The 11801-nt window shown below is 47.9% G+C and overlaps 2 non-coding genes across 2 annotated transcripts; both read right to left on the reverse strand.

Annotated features, from left to right (window-relative positions):
* Positions 1 to 554: 554 nt before the first annotated feature.
* Positions 555 to 627, reverse strand: TRNAF-GAA (transfer RNA phenylalanine (anticodon GAA)). Its single transcript has one exon. It is a non-coding gene; the product is annotated as a tRNA-Phe (tRNA).
* Positions 628 to 11165: 10538 nt separating this feature from the next.
* On the reverse strand, positions 11166 to 11238 carry TRNAF-GAA (transfer RNA phenylalanine (anticodon GAA)). Its single transcript has one exon. It is a non-coding gene; the product is annotated as a tRNA-Phe (tRNA).
* Positions 11239 to 11801: the final 563 nt, after the last annotated feature.

Raw genomic sequence — 11801 nt, forward strand, 5'->3', positions numbered from 1 at the left:
GGACATCATTAACAAGGACTGTGTGTCGCTCACAGGTAATTGGATGTCACTGCTTATGATGTCATGTTGTGTGATGGCATTCTGTAGAATATAATTTCCCAGGACATCATCTGGGTCAAAAGTTGCACCAAATGGTTCACCCACCTACCCTACCCCACCGCACCCGCGCAAATTCAAAAGTTGTCACCACTTCACCTATTCCTTCAACCGCAGCCCTTTAAAAAAAAAACACCAATGCAACTGGAAATCTTTGCAAAAGCATTAAACTAAATAATGCCCAGTACTGTGAGTTGTGAATTATGGCCATATGTGCCCTGAGTCACATTGAAATATTATGACCCCTATAAGTCTCTTTTCCATTTCATGGCACAGACAGAACATGTTGAAATGAGCAATAAGTTTTAACATGGAAATTACATTTGGGGAGATATAGTAGAAAAATAAGAATTAGAGATTTATTTCCACTGCATCGTCTGCCATTCAATGATAACTTTAAGTGTGAAAAGATTCTGATAATCAAATGGAGCAGCATGAAAAACCTAAAAAATATCCCCTACCGAAACCCGGGATCGAACCAGGGACCTTTAGATCTTCAGTCTAACGCTCTCCCAACTGAGCTATTTCGGCTGATTGATTTTGCTCTTCGGTCGTCTTGCAAAGAAACAGACATCTGCAATCCTAGACCTCATTTCCTTCCTTTTTTGTTGTTGTAATATTGCCCCAGTTATAGCATCGGATTTTCCATTTCTTTGTTTATTCTGTAACCAGCAAGTACAATGGAACAAAACGGGTGGGATGTCAGGAAGGAGATCAATAGAGCTGCTCGCCAAATCATTTCGAAAGAAAAATCGCATTTTCGGCTCCAGGTGCAACTATCACGTGCACTCCATCGTGCCGTTTCTTGTAGATGTGTGATGGGCCCTTGGCTGTGTTCTAAGTTGATCTTTAAGTACTTTCGAACCAAACCCGCACGGTACTCTTGGTGTCAAAAAATCACGCGGTATACAGCCTGATAATGAATTTAAGGCATTGAAGTGCAACTATAGGGAGCAGGATCAATATTGAAATCACACGTATAAACAATGATATCTTTCACGTTGTGTGCTGGTCATTCAGCATGCCATTTGCAAGCGCTCGTACATGTATCCTTGGATAGCTCAGTTGGTAGAGCGGAGGACTGTAGTGAGGTAATCAGATATCCTTAGGTCGCTGGTTCAAATCCGGCTCGAAGGACATTTTGCTAATAAAACACTTCTGCCACGTAATATCAATGGAAACCGCACACTTATACTGCGCTGTATTTGGTCACATTGAACGACCGGTTCTCAACATTTTTATGACTTTTGGAAACCAGATTGTGATCGTTTGTGCTGGTTGAAAGGTGAGTTGTCTTCCTTTTTAGCAGGACAAGGTTGCCTGTGCTCGGATTCTGTGTCAAGACTGGAGGCCCGAATTATGCTTACTCTTCTCTTTTCTCGAGCAGCATTAAAGCAAAGAATATTAAAAAGAAACCATCACAAAAACGACATTTCCCATTAAAACAGCTGTTTGTCGTCCGTTTATGATAGGTCGAATGTTGTTTCCATGTGACTATTGTATCCAATCCTCTCTAACTGCGTCCATAAACCTGGCTTCCTTTCTCTTCCCTTCCTCTTTCTTTGCTGCTTGGGCAGCAGTTAAGTCAAACTTTATTTACAATTGTGTAGAGATATGCGAGACCTACCGGTCTCGCGAGATCTCGTGCGCGGCCGGAAGTGCGGGCCCCGCACGCTCAGCGAGGCATTCGAGCGGGAGAAAGCCACGGAGCAGGACGTGCTCCCGGGCGCTCCTCCCAAGAAGAGGCCTCCAAGCCGCAAGAGAGACTCTCAGCATGTACACGAGTTGCATCGCAGCTCCAGGGCCTGTTGCCCATCATTGACTCATATCATATATGTTGCAGATTTACTTGAGTGGCACAGAAGAATAAAAGCACACAACTTGTAACCACACCGCCTCCTATCATTTATTGTGAGAATTACACAACATAATTGGCGACGAGGATCATCACTAAAACCCGCATGGAGCCATGCAAGGAGCGACACCACCACCGCCCTTCCTGCAAACTCCAGGTAGGCTTGCCATTCCGTGGACACAATGGCAACCCTTATTCACAACGTATGTAGAGGCCATGGGCGGTGCGGGCTACTCGGCGGCGAGACACAGAGCGATGTTACTAAATGCCCTGGGCGTTGAAGGACAGAGGGTGTTTGAGAGTCTCACCCCGGAGCCGGTAGCTGGTGATAATGATGATGAATTCAAGGAGGCTGTGCGAAGGATTGTTAAAAGGTTCGCCAGCAAGGAGAATACCGTCCTGCACAGGATTCGGTTCTACAGCCGCAAACAGGAGGCGTCCGAACCCGTTGATGATTATGTCACCAAACTGCGCGAACTGGCGGTGCTCTGCAGTTTTGGTAACAACGCTGAGACTCTCATCTGCGACATGCTGGTGGTCCACACCAACAGCAGAAAAGTACAAGATAAGTTCATTTTAGAGAAGGAATTGCAGCTGGAAAAAGCTATTGAAATAGCGAGAGCAGTTGAGGAGATGGTAGGCAGAAGGAAAGAATTTGCAAGCGGCCACGGCCCTACCGAATTTCAATCAGTGGCAATCCGCCCAAAGAAGGAGAGGCCGGTCCTCGATGCGAGAGAAGGAAAATGGGGGAAGAAAGAACCGTTGAAATGCCACAGGTGCACCAGCACGAAGCATCTAGACTTCGATAGAGAGTGCCCAGCAAGAGACAAGGAGTGCTCAGTATGCAAAAAGATTGGTCACTTCTCAATCATGTCTCGGTGGCGCAACAAGAAGATCACGAGTGTTAACGCTGAACACAACACAGAGAGGGATTCGTCCTCGGAAGATGAAGGGAGACCGACAGTCATCATGGTGAACAGCTCACGGGCCAGAAGGGAAAAGCCCCACTGTGCAATCAAAATAAATGGACTGGAAACAAGGGTCATGGCTGATTCGGGTTCTGATCTCACCATAATACCCCTACGCACGTACAAAGAGATGATGGGTACAGAGACGGTCCAAGTACTCAGCACACAGCACAAGCCTACAGTTTTTGGTGGTGCGTCTGTAGACTTGTTGGGCTACATCAAAGGGAAAGTAGAGTTCAAAGGAAGAGAGACCACCACCAAAGTTTACTTTAGTCAAGAAGGCCCAGCGGTATTAGGGTGGGACGACCAGGCGAAACTGAAAATCAAGCTGGACCCCAGCACAGAGGATCAGGTACTGTCAGTCAGTTGGAGGAGCGCACCAGTAGTGAAAAGTGATTACCCCAAACTATTTTTGGAAGAATCTGGTCACATCAAGGGCTTCGTCCACAAAATATTACTCAAAACCAACGCAGTTCCGGTCAAGCACAGATTAAGGCCAGTACCGACAACGGCAAGAGACACACTCAGAAGCCAACTGGACAGAATGAAGAAAGATGGCGTCATCGAAGAAATTGAAGCTTCTGAGTGGCTGAGCCCAGTGGTACTCATAAAGAAACAGAACTCACAAGAGCTAAGAGTATGCATTGACCTCCGCAGCCTAAACCCGGAAGTTATTGCAGACAGCTACCCGCTGCCGAGCATAAATGAGTTAATCCTCATGATGAAGGAAGCCAAAGTATTCTCGAAACTGGACATGAGGAACGCCTACCATCAAATTCAACTGCACAAGGAGTCCAAGCCACTCACCGCTTTCATCACCCTGTTTGGCACGTACCAGTTCACCAAAATGCCATTTGGTTTATCATCTGCAGCCTCAGCGTTTCAACGCATGATGGATGCTCTACTGCGGAACGTCAGGAACGTGGCTTATTTCCAGGATGACATCCTTATCTACGCAAAGGACGAACAGATGCACGACGTCACATTGAGAACAGTCCTCACCAAACTGCAAGAAGCGGGTGTGAGATTAAGGTACAAAAAATGTGTGTTCAAAGCAAAAGAAGTTGTGTATTTGTGGTACAAAATATCAGAGAAAGGTATAAGTCCCAAGCAAAACTTACTGCAGGCCTTAATTAAAGCTCCAGAACCCACCAACAAAGACGAAGTGAGGTCATTCCTCGGGATGGTGGAGTACTTTGCAAAATTCATCCCCAAATTCTCGGAAACCTCAGCACCGCTCCGAGAGCTCCTCAAAAAAGGGTCGGAGTACACGTGGCAGGAAGATCAGAAGAAAGCGGTGGAAAGCATAAAACAACACATAGTTGAAGCGCCATGCTTGCAACCGTTCAACCCAGAGTGGAGTACAGTCATGACTACAGACGCCAGTGCATATGGACTAGGGGCGGTCCTCACTCAGAAGAAGGGCGACACGGAACATGTGGTAGCGTTTGCCTCGAAAGCCCTATCGTCAGCTGAACAAAACTACTCCACCATAGAGAAGGAGATGTTAGCGTGTACATGGGCTGTGGAACATTTCAGGACATATGTGTGGGGCACGAAGTTCAAGTTGGTTACCGACCATAAGCCCCTCATCCACATGCTCAGCTCAGGTGGCACCAAAGTGTCAACACCCCGATTAGCACGCATAGCAGCAAAACTGCAGGAATACACCTTCGAGGTGCAACACATCTCCGGATGGAAGAATTTGCAGGCAGACTGCATGTCAAGATTGCCAGAGGGCAAGGACAATGCCACCACTTTCTTACAAGAAGAATGCATTGTAGCATCCATTACAGATCTCAAGGCGCCCGACTACCTGGAACTCAGCGAAAAACACTGGATGGAAGAAGACGGAAAGGATCCTACCATGGTGAGAATCAGAGAATGGATCAAAAACGGATGGCCAGACGAAAGGGCAGTGCCAGAAGGTATGAGACCTTATTGGAAAGTGGCAGATGAGATCTCAGAAGCCGACGCCATAATTATGAAAACCGACCAGATAATCCCACCCGCAGGCATGAGAAAAATCATTCTGTGCAGGGCCCCTGCGGGCCATCTGGGGAACACCATGACACGTTGCAGAGTGAGAGAAGCCTACTGGTGGCCGTCCATGGACCTGGAGATCCGCACCATGATTGAGAGATGCCATGAGTGTCTCAACAGTGACAAGCGCCTGAAAATCGGACAGGCGCCCATGATTCCCACATAAACCCCGGAAGCGGTGTGGTCAAAAGTGGGTCTAGACTTCATAGGACCTTTGGAGACGATGGCGCCCGAGCATCGGTACGGCATAGTACTATTGGACTATTTATCGAAATGGTCGAGGCCGAGTTTGTTCCTAACATCACGACCGAAACCGTAATAGAGGTCCTGACGGCCATTTTTCAGAGCGAAGGGCTCCCCAACGAGTTAGTAACAGACAACGGAGTACAACTTATATCCAGAGACATGGAACTGTTTCTGAGGAAGCACAACATACACCAGAAGAAAGCAGCACTCTACCATCCCCAAGCAAATGGGCTCGTCGAGAGGGACAATAGGTTAATTAAGGGAGCCATCCAATTAGCAACCGCTTCAGGATTGGATCCCCTCAAAACAACAAAAGAGGCCATCGCAGCTCACAGACTGACCCCCAACGGGATCACCCAAATTTCTCCTTTTCGCATGCTGAGAGGGAGGAGAGCAGCATCCACGCTAGTACCGCCATGGTTGGCCAAAGTAAGAGAAGACGAAGAAGTAAACATGTCGGAAGTGGTGTGGAGAATAGAGAACAACAAGGCACGCATGAAAAGGTGGAGCGACAGAAGAAGAAGGACCAAACAAGAGTCAGAAGTAAAAGAAGGAGATTGGATCAAAATACGGTTACCGACCAAGGATCAGATCACGGGCTCACGGTTCAGCGGACCTGTGAAGGTGATTCACCGAGGAGCCAACGATGTCCGCACCGAAGATGGGCACACATGGAACATGGAAAGAGTAGCCACGTTTGAAAAGAGGCAAGAGAGAGAAAAGACTTATGAAAGGTCTGAAGCTGAAGGAGTAATGGACAATGAGAGGGGGGAAGAACGAGAGCCGGAGACAGACAGAAGAGAAGTTGAAGGAAATGAGATTCAAGTGGATGCCCCAACTCTCGAGCGAGAAAATGACCAGCAGGACGTGTGCAGTGAGAGAGGCGATCGTCCGCGAAGGGAACACAGAAGACCGGTGAGATACAATGACTATGTATTGCAATGAACTGCCTTTGCATTATCAGGGGGAGGTGTGTAGAGATATCGCAAGACCTGCTGGTCTCGCGAGATCTCATGCGCGGCCGGAAGTGCGGGCCCCGCGCGCTCTTCGAGGCATTCGAGCGGGAGAAAGCCACGGAGCAGGACGCGCTCCGGGGCGCTCCTCCCAAGAAGAGGCCTCCAAGCCGCAAGAGAGACTCTCAGCATGTACACGAGTTGTGTCGCAGCTCCAGGGCCTGTTGCCGATCATTGACTCATATCATATATGTTGCAGATTTACTTGAGTGGCACAGAAGAATAAAAGCACACAACTTACAACCACACCGCCTCCTATCATTTATTGTGAGAATTATACAACAAATTGCTCTAATAACTTACAGGTAATCTTCATTACTCTTAGTCGTACCCTTCCTCGTCACAGCATTTACTTCATGAGGCCCCTGCCTCCGATACAGGACTTTCTTCTATTTCTTTTCTTTTGTCTAACTTCTCCCCTTGACCCTCAGCTTCCTGTTTAACGTATTCAAGCCGCAGCATGGGAACCCCCGTAGGGAGGGAGAGGCGGGTCGTCAGTACTGTGACGAGGAAGAGTAGGATTAGGAGTAATGAAGATTGCTGGTAAGTAATCAGAGCATTACCTCCACGTCCACTCTTCCTCGACCCAGTACTTACTTCATGAGGCATACCATAGGAGCAACAGGGAGAGGTCCCAATGAGACACAGAGACAGAAGTGCAGCAACAAAAAAAACACCTTTATTGACTCCAATAATCACATCCCAACAGACAAAACACCAACCCTGAAGGAACCATCCCTAGAGTGAGAGACGTTCAACTGATAGTGGTTGACAAAGGTGCTCTGATCCGCCCAGGTTTCAGCCAAACCCCTGTAGAGAAACGCCCAAATCTTCTGTAGAGATAACAGCATCTGGCCAGGAAGCAGCCTAACCCCCTGGTAGATCGACCCTGAACGTAGTCAGGTACAGGCAGGCCAGAAACCAAATAGGACATGGAGACAACAGTACGGATCCACCGGCTAATGAAAACCACAGAGGCCTTACGCCCCGCTCCACGGGGCCACAAGTAACCAAGAGACTATCAGACTGCCGGAAAGGGGCAGTCCGAGCCAAATATTCCAGAACTGCCCGCCGCACCTTAATGGCATGCCAAGCCACCTCGTTCGGCGCCTGGGGTTTCTGAAAAACCGCAGGGAGAACCAGATCCTGAGAAGTGTGAAACTGAGACACAACTTTAGGCAGAAACTTGGGATCACACCGCAAAACCACAGAGTCCGGCAGAACTCTCAAGAAAGAGGGTTGACACAACAGAGCCCCAACCTCCCCAAGCCTATGGGCAGACGTGATGGCAATCAGGAAAGCAGTCTTCAGAGTAAGGTGCTTGATATCAATTTCCGACAGGAGCTCAAAGGGATGCCCCTGAAGGAACTTTAAGTCTGGAGGACGATCCCTGGGGGAAGGCCCTTATAGGTACAAGGATGGGAAGCAGAGACACCCCGAAGAAACTTCCCCACCAACACCTCCCCATCCAGGTGGCCATCAGAGTCCCCCAAGAGGATTTTAATGGAGGCCCATTGGGAGCAAGGTGTGGAGATCGCTATGCCCTTGTCAAAACCCTCCTGGAGGAACTGGAGAATAGCGGGTAGAGGGTAAGTGATGCAAGTACTCTCCCACCCTCGACACAGTCTGGGCCAAACTTTGCCAGTGTAGGCCAGGTAGCTTGTAGGTTCAACCCCTGCAGTTGCACGTTGCTCTGGCTCTCAGCAGCTGCGGGACAGGACGATCGTCTGTGGCGGGACAGTAGCCTTTTCTCAGCTCACGATGAAGAAAAGAGGACAGTTCCAGTGCAGCACATCACAGGGCACAAGGGGGCAGGCAGGCAAGGCTAATACAATAACCGTCACCACATCCGGGCAATGCAGGTACTGCAAATGCTCACGGCATGACACACTCTTTTAAATCGCGACCCAGAGGAGCTAGGACAACATTTGGCGGGAGAGGGCCCAGGACCACAAGCTAGCGATTCCCCAAGTCTCGAGTTTCAACTCGGAACAGCAGTGCTCCTATGCGATACCCCAGGTTCAAGCTTGTCAGTTTGCTGGATGGCCCAGGAACACTTCTGATGAGGCTCTTTTTGAGGGTAATCAGGAGGTGCTGAGAGTAGTTGTTCCCCCTACTCCAAAGGGTCGAAGCGCACTTGCAGGCCTTCTGTGGTGGATACAAGAGCAGGGGTCTGACGGAACAACAGCAGGCTCAGGGTGCCAAACCTTCCAGCACTTCTCTGGTGGTTCCAAAGGTCTCCTTTGGCAATTCAGGATACTTGGTCCTTATGTAGTTTGGAGAGAACTTCAGTTGATAGACCTGGAATGGATACAGAGCCCCCTCTCTCATCCGAAATTCGTTTCATGCTCAAATCTAGGATAGCCAACAAAAGATATGCTCTCTTGCATGAACGTCAGGCATGAACCAATCGCGGTCCACATTGGTTCCAGTCATTCAGGCATACCAGACATACTGGCACCAGTAGTGTAGATTGGGACCAGAGAGTCCCAATCCTCTTCCTGGGCATTAGCACACGTGACATGCAGGAGCCCGCGAAAGTTGTGGTTTTCACGGGTGGCTGCATGCCCAAAGCCCTTGTCTGATCGAGCTGGGGGAAGACAAAGGGACAAAATGGACAAAGGACAGAACAAAAGACTTTGTGCCACAGCCATTTCGGCAGTGGCCACAGTCTTGAGCCAAACGCAGTAAACGCAGTATGGTTAACTAAAAAGAATTACAAATACTATAAAAGTAAACTGCTGCCACCAGTTTGTCCTAGGCACACCTGTACAGTCACCAGAAAATCCTTAGAGTGTGTCTAGGGCCATAAAACAAAAGGACCCCTATGTGCGGTACTGTAAGGTACTTGGCACATAGATCAAAAGTTATCAAGAAATGACAACATAATCAAAGACTAAGGGAAATATAGTTTGTCAGTACTGACAGTATGAAGGACGTGTCAGTATCCCCATAACAGATGAACAAAAGCCCAGAGGAGTGCAGCTGAAGGCTGCGCTCCACAGAAAAAAGTCCGGTTAGGTTAGCCAAACAAAAGCAAAAAGTTTGGAGCGGTCCATAAACAGAGGGAAAATTGCACCTAAGGAAAATCTTCCCTAGCGGTGCTTTATTTGGCAAGAGTTAACTTAGTACGATTCTGCTCTGCACTGGCATCCTGGATATGCCGGTGAAGACATTCTTGGCCTCCTCATCCAGGCACCCGGGCAAATGGCACTAAGGTTGGCAGCTTGAACACTCCTTTCATGGGGGCAAAGCTCCCAGCTGAAACCAGTGACCGACCACTTCCCTTGCTGAAATCTCGTAACTCCCTCCATTCCTATCCTTTCCCTCTTTCCCCTTTTCTTTATTTGACCCTCCTCATTTCAATGTACATACTTACCTGTTAGCTGGCAGCTTAGCCCCATGGCAGACGCTGTCTCTTGTTGCAGTTCCCAAACCCCCCCACAACCCTCCTCAATCATTGGATTGCCCTGTGGCCATTACTAAGGACTTGTACCCCTGGGTGCCGTGCTCTAACTCCTGGTTGCAGTGGACCCTTGTGGTCTCAACCTGCACTTTTTTTATGTATACACCTCACAACTCCGCCTCGGGGCTCTGAAAAAACGAACAAAGTAGTGCTCAGTACGACAGTAAAATAGAGAGAAAATTGATACAGAAACAATATAGTTATGAGAGAGAGGGAGGGTAGTTTTCGGTTGCACCCGTGCTCGATCACTGTCTGGGGACTGGATAGGACCGGGATGTATAAAACCTTGCCTGGGGGAACGAAACGCCCCTCTGATCTTCTGCCACTGCCTAGATCCTGCCTCTGATCCGCAGACCGCCTCCGACGTTCAGCCCTGCGACTCTCTACCAGATATACAGACAAAGCCCGGCACCGTGGTGGATCCATCTCCGCTCCATCCTTTTTTGCACCCCTTGTCTCCCTATCCAGTCCTGTGTGATTGGTGCGGTACCCGGCTTAGCCGCATCAACACACACTTGCCCTCCGCAAGATAAATTAGAAAATTGGAACACTTATACTGCTTTATGGGGCATAGCTGCACCCCCCACCCCCCGATCTTGAAACATTTGACGCCCCCGCCCTTACCCCCTTCCCGAACCACCATCACCTTAGCCGGACAAAAACAATAGACACGAGTGGTGTGTGTTGAAAGAAAACACCTGCTGCGTGCTTTATTTGGCAAGAGTTAATTTACGGGTGCTCCGTGTACAGTGCATCACAGTGACAGGATTCTACTCTGCACTGGTGTTTTGTATATGCTGGTGAAGATATTCTTGGCCAACATAATTATAGGGAAGGTTACACAGAAGAATGGCACGTGCCAGTGATTATGACTTCTGCAAAACCTTAAATCCATCACTTTTTGTTTTGGTGGGAAACTGGACATCATTAACAAGGACTGTGTGTCGCTCACAGGTAATTGGATGTCACTGCTTATGATGTCATGTTGTGTGATGGCATTCTGTAGAATATAATTTCCCAGGACATCATCTGGGTCAAAAGTTGCACCAAATGGTTCACCCACCTACCCTACCCCACCCCACCCGCGCAAATTCAAAAGTTGTCACCACTTCACCTATTCCTTCAACCGCAGCCCTTTAAAAAAAAAAACACCTATGCAACTGGAAATCTTTGCAAAAGCATTAAACTAAATAATGCCCAGTACTGTGAGTTGTAAATTATGGCCATATGTGCCCTGAGTCACATTGAAATATTATGACCCCTATAAGTCTCTTTTTTCCATTTCATGGCACAGACAGAACATGTTGAAATGAGCAACAAGTTTTAACATGGAAATTACATTTGGGGAGATATAGTAGAAAAATAAGAATTAGAGATTTATTTCCACTGCATCGTCTGCCATTCAATGATAACTTTAAGTGTGAAAAGATTCTGATTATCAAATGGAGCAGCATGAAAAACCTTTAAAAAATATCCCCTGCCGAAACCCGGGATCGAACCAGGGACCTTTAGATCTTCAGTCTAACGCTCTCCCAACTGAGCTATTTCGGCTGATTGATTTTGCTCTTCGGTCGTCTTGCAAAGAAACAGACATCTGCAATCCTAGACCTCATTTCCTTCCTTTTTTGTTGTTGTAATATTGCCCCAGTTATAGCATCGGATTTTCCATTTCTTTGTTTATTCTGTAACCAGCAAGTACAATGGAACAAAACGGGTGGGATGTCAGGAAGGAGATCAATAGAGCTGCTCGCCAAATCATTTCGAAAGAAAAATCGCATTTTCGGCTCCAGGTGCAACTATCACGTGCACTCCATCGTGCCGTTTCTTGTAGATGTGTGATGGGCCCTTGGCTGTGTTCTAAGTTGATCTTTAAGTACTTTCGAACCAAACCCGCACGGTACTCTTGGTGTCAAAAAATCACGCGGTATACAGCCTGATAATGAATTTAAGGCATTGAAGTGCAACTATAGGGAGCAGGATCAATATTGAAATCACACGTATAAACAATGATATCTTTCACGTTGTGTGCTGGTCATTCAGCATGCTATTTGCAAGCGCTCGTACATGTATCCCTCGATAGCTCAGTTGGTAGAACGGAGGACTGTAGTGAGGTA

This window comes from Ambystoma mexicanum, assembly GCF_040938575.1.
Source record: "Ambystoma mexicanum isolate Mex_15411 chromosome 12 unlocalized genomic scaffold, UKY_AmexF1_1 Mex_chr12_unloc.2, whole genome shotgun sequence".
In the NCBI taxonomy this organism is placed as follows: domain Eukaryota; kingdom Metazoa; phylum Chordata; class Amphibia; order Caudata; family Ambystomatidae; genus Ambystoma; species Ambystoma mexicanum.